This window comes from Myotis lucifugus, unplaced genomic scaffold, assembly GCF_000147115.1.
Source record: "Myotis lucifugus unplaced genomic scaffold, Myoluc2.0 scaffold_426, whole genome shotgun sequence".
Lineage (NCBI taxonomy): Eukaryota > Metazoa > Chordata > Mammalia > Chiroptera > Vespertilionidae > Myotis > Myotis lucifugus.
Window position 1 is genome coordinate 76,918 of NW_005871474.1, and position 5,715 is coordinate 82,632.

Genomic DNA, 5,715 nt, shown 5'->3' on the forward strand with positions numbered 1-5,715 from the left:
CAGGAATGAGGAACTGGTGCCTAATCGGAAAGTGCCAGCATTCCAGACTGCAAAAACTAAATCTGAAGAGGCTTCTCCTGTTTTATATATTATGTGAAGAATTTAGTTCTTATATTGGTTTGCACAAGTTCCCTGGAGAGAACAAAATTGCTCTGTATATGTCTCTCAGAAAATAAGACAATAGTATTTCTCCTTTGCAATAGCAGTTATAACAGATGTGAAAATAAATATACTTGACTCTAATATGATTACACAAAAGAGCCTGGGTGCATTTCAGAAGTTAGATATTGCTACTATAATCAAATGATTTCATTTTGACCTTTCTATCACGATTCCTCCCGTCAGGCACTAAACGTTGAACCATTATATTTTATGTCTGTAATGATATAGATGATGAAATTTCCCCTCAACCTCATTACAGCAGATAACTTCTTTGAGTCATTGACTTCATTTTATATTTAAAAATTATGAAATATCATTCTGTCATTATAGTCTAATTAAAATTGTGCATAATGCTTTCGGAAAAGGGTCTTTTATAGGGAAAAAACTGGGATAACTGATTCCTATGGCTTTCAAAGCTAAAATATATAATATACTGAACCAATTCTAATATTGCTTCTTGTGTTTCACTGTCAGATTAATTACAGCTTTTATGAATGATTAAGATTTAGTATATTTAAAAAATAAAACACAAGTAAGAAAACAGAGATTAGGGAGTTTCAATGACTTGCTCAGGGATCCAAAGTAGAGAGCAAAGGGGCTACGACTCAAACCCAAATCCATAGGTGATGTTTGCGCTTGCAGCCACTCTGCTAGCTATGCAGTGCACAGCTTGGGGTGGGATATTCAGTACATACTCAGTGGGCTTGTGTAGAGTACAGTGAGGCCTTGACTTACCAGTGTCTCGACTAACGAGTTTTTTGAGATACCAGCTGTCTCTCCAATGACTTTTTGCTTTGAGTTGACAGAGTAATTTGAGTTAACGAGCTCCTTAACGAGCTCGGTCTCTGAACAAATTAAACTCATAAGTCAAGGCCCCACTGTAATTAATTCAATGTCTACTTCTCTCTGTAATCTCCATAGTTCACTTCCCCATGGGTGGCTCCTATCCCTGGAACAAATCCAACAGAAACCCCAGAACACAGGGCCTGTGAGAGTGGCTCATTCTCTCCAGGACACCTCCTAACCTCTAGGAAGGAAATCCCAGGACCTACTCCTATGTTGTCAGTTTGAGGCCATGGGGCCTGGCTGTTCTCTGGTTTGTTTGTTCATTTGTTTGGTGCAAACAAAATGATGTCGCTCCTCTGTTTAAAGCCTTCCACTAGATGATAAGGAGATGAATAAGTGAAAAAAAGTGAATGTGTAATATTTAGAACAGGGAAGGCAACGACCACGAGGAGGAGACAAAGACAAGGAGAGAGAGCTTGGGGGGGAAGACCACCCTCACTCACCCTTCACACATATAAACACCCATGTACACAGCCCAGCTGAGGGGAAGCCTTGGGAAGAGGAGAATGCATCTTCCTCTGGGGCATTTGGTATATTTCGACTTGTGACTGCAAAGTGCACTTATGCCCTGGTTCTGACTGCTCTGCCTCACCTGACATGGCAGGAAACGGCTCCTAGGCTTAGGAGGAGGCATTCCTCTGGGAACTAGCAATACCCTCAGACCCACAGTGTGTTTGGCACAGGACCATGGACACGGGCCCAACTCCTAAGCATTAACTCAGCAGGGACACAGGCCCAGGTGACCCACGGCATGAATCATTGTGCCTGGGATCAGCGTGAATGCTCTGATGGCCTATGTGAGTCCGTCCAAAGGACCTGAGCTGAGTTATGAAAGGTGGGAGGGCTTAGCTGGGCCGAGAGTGGGTAGATTCCTGGCAGAGGTAGAAGCTCTGATCTCAGCTCCTTTGAGGAATGGAAGGAGGCCAGGGACCAGAAACACTGCTATTCAAGTGTGGACCATGGTCCAGCAGTGTCAGCATCAGCATCAGCATCACCTGAGAGCTCATTACAAATGCAAATCTCAAGCCTTACTCTACACCTGCTCAATCAGAATCTGTGTTTTGACAAGGCCTCTGAGCAGCATTGGATTCAAAGTGAGTGAGCAGGGAGAGCGGCAGAGGTGGGATTGGAGCTGAGGGGTGGCAGGAAGTTGGGAGGACAAATAGGCCTTTGGGCCAGTTAATAACTTCCGCTTCTACCTCAAAAGCAATAAAGGAAGACTTCAGGGCTTCAGTAGCTAAGTGATGAGTCAGGTTCAAATTGAAGACCAGCTGCTGTGTAGAAATGGCCTAGAGAGGGACAAGAGAAGAAGAGGGCACCTTTAGGGGGAGGATGCAGTGGTTGGAGCCACAGATGCCAGGGCCTTGGCTGGAGGTGGAGGCTGTGGAGGTGGAGAAAGGGACTAGAAAGGAGAGCTATACTAGAGCCAGTGACAAGGTGGCCAATCAACTCTCAGAGGGAGCCAGAAGGAGTCAGGACTACATCCCAGTTCCTGCATGGATGGAGGGGTGGATGAGGGCCATCACCAAGACAGGGTCTATGAGAGAACATCAGATGAAGGCCATGAGTTCAAATTCAGATGGGTTGAAATTAAGTGGGGATGTCACGCAGACAGCCCCAACTTCCTCCAAGATCTCAGGGAGAATGACCAACTCTGTGTCTAGGAAGCCAAGTGCAACGATCACTAAGATGGTCCCAGGTGGAGAACAGACGAGTGATGGCACAGCTCCACCCCAATGGCAGACATCAGAATCAGGTACATTGAAGGGGCCAGGCTGGGAGCATCGTTAACTGGGACAGGGGTGAGGAGGATATGGAAGGCCATCCCCTCGGTGCTCCTGCCTCTGGGGTGAGCCATGGCAAAATTCACAAGTAGAGAGGCCTCACTCTATGCAAGATCTTCCACACCTAGAACCTGGCAAGATCTCTGGTTTTCTCCCTCCCAGGATCAGGGGCTGAGGCTGCTCCTCTCCAGCTCATGTCTGACATGTCTCAGTCTCTGATCCACATTGGGCTTCTGAGGCCTGGGAATCCCTTTCCATCATTGTCCCTCCACCTTTAGAGCCATGTTCTTCTCATAAGCTACCTTTCTGGTGGATGAGGGAATAGAAATGCCTTCTGTACCAGTGGGCAGGGGTGGCATCAGGGGACAACAGGGTTGGGCCTCCTCAGATAGCAGGTAGGCAGCCCCAGGAGCATGGACAGAGGCTACGAACACATACCTTCCAAAGTCCAGGCAGACCAGACTTGGGAAGGACCCCTCCATGTTCTAGCTTAAGGGGTAGGAGAGGCCAGGCGGGAGACCCTAAAGCTGACCACTGCCTTGTCTGTTCCTCTCACATAGAAGAGGAGGAATCCTTGTATTGGCCTCATCCTGGACTTCAGAGGAACCAACCAGTGGAGCCTCTAATGAGGGTCAATCTCTTACGGGGCCCCACAGGGCCTGCAACCTCACGGATGGTTGACAAACACAGGAGTCTGTACCGGTGAGTGAGGGGACTCTACTGTGCCAGGCTGGCCCTCAACCTCGCCATCCCCACAGACACTCAGCACCCCACTCATAGGCATTTGGGCCCCCTCCCATTGCTGAGCTACCAGGCAGAGAGACCAGGGCTGTATTAGTGCTTTTATTATGGAAACAGAAGTTTTATTATGAAAGGTTGCAAACAACAAAGAAAAAGAGTCCAAGGACTACCTCTTACTCATTACTCAGCTTTAACAACCATTTTCCCAAATCTGTTTCAACTATTCACTTTCCCCTCTTTTGTTATTATACTATTTTATTTTATTTTATTTTATAATACTTTCATTTTATTGTACGTCATGTATACCTCAATCAAGTTTTTGTTTTGTTTTGGTTTGATTTTTTATTGATTTCAGAGAGAAAGGGAGAGGGAGAGAGAATCAATGATGAGAGAGAATCATTAATCAACTGCCTTCTGCACACCCCCTACTGGGAATCGATCCTGCAACACAGGCAGGTGCCCTTGACTGGAATCAAACTCAGGACCCTTCAGTCTGCAGGCCAACCCTCTATCCACCAACCCAAATCAGCTAGGGCATTATTATAGTATTTTAATTTACCCGTATATATTTTGTGATGCATTTTGAAAATTATAAATAAAGACCTTTTCTCCCATAATCACAATGACACTATCATATCTAACAATGTTTACAATAAGTCATTTTCATATCATCTAATACTCATTCTGCATTCAATATGCTCAATTGTCCAAAATGTGTCCTGCAGTAGGCTTGTTCTAATCAGGATCCAAACAAAGTCCATTCATTGTATTTGGTTTGTTATGTCTCATAAATCTCACTTAAATCTCTTTCCACCTATATGTTCCTGTCTTATTAACATCCACTGTGTGCAAAGTACCATACCACTAACAACCAGCCATGAGTCGTGCCTCCCAAGGGTTTCCAGTCATAAGTAATCAATGTCTATAATCTTAGTCCTGATCTCTTACAAACACATTACCATTTTCTGTCACAGACATGATCTCAGCTGGGTGATAATACTACTCCCAACTTACACACACAGAAGCTGACATCCCAGGAACCCGCTCTATACCAACCGGGAAACTGGGGAAAGTCTCTGTAATATCACTGTGTTATTTTAAGCTCAAGTGGTTATCATTAATATCACCATAAAGATTGTGTTGATTGTTGAAAAGTAGGACCTTTAAAAATAATAACTTTCCTATCTTATTGTTCTTAATACTATTATTTTCATCATCATCATCATCATTCTAGAAACAGTTAATAACCTGCAGTCATATATTAAGCCATCAGCATACATTAGGTCACTTATTACTCACAACTCTATGAGATGGAGCTATTGTTACTTTTACTTACAAATAAGAAAACTGAGGCGTTCTGGAGGCACCATTGCTACTGCTCTCGAGGCCGAAGATGCCACTGCTGATACCACGCAGAGCCTGAGCCAAGGCCCAGAGGAGGGAGAAGGAGAAGGAGGAGCTTGTCAGTATTTAAACAGACCACACCATGGGTGAGTACAAGCTAGTGGTCCTTGGTTCAGGAGGCGTGGGGAAGTCTGCTCTGACAGTTCAGTTTGTTCAGGGAATTTTTGCTGAAAACTATGACCCAATGGCAGAAGATTCCTACAGAAAGCAAGTGGAAGTAGATTGCCAACAGTGTATGCTCGAAATCCTGGACACGGCAGGAACAGGGCAATTTACAGCGATGAGGGATTTGTATATGAAGAATGGCCAAGGGTTTGCACTAGTATATTCTCTTACAGCTCAGTCCACATTTAATGACTTACAGGACCCAAGGGAACAGATTTTACGGGTTAAGGACACAGAAGATGTTCCAATGATTTTGGTTGGCAATAAATGTGACCTGGAAGATGAGCGAGTAGTTGGCAAAGAACAGGGTCAGAATTTAGCAAGACAGTGTGTAACTGTGCCTTTTTAGAATCTTCTGCAAAGTCAAAGATCAACGTTAATGGGATATTTCATGACCTGGTCAGGCAGATCAATAGAAAGACACCAGTGGCAAAGAAGAAGCCTAAAAAGAAACCCTGTCTGCTGCTTTAGGCCCACAGTGAGCAGCAGCTCTGAGCCGGATTACAGGAATGAGGAACTGGTGCCTAATCGGAAAGTGCCAGCATTCCAGACTGCAAAAACTAAATCTGAAGAGGCTTCTCCTGTTTTATATATTATGTGAAGAATTTAGTTC

At 44.6% G+C, this 5,715-nt stretch overlaps 1 pseudogene; it reads left to right on the forward strand.

The window, feature by feature from the left end:
• Nucleotides 1-4,973: 4,973 nt before the first annotated feature.
• LOC102435175 lies at nucleotides 4,974-5,606 on the forward strand (annotated as a pseudogene).
• Nucleotides 5,607-5,715: the final 109 nt, after the last annotated feature.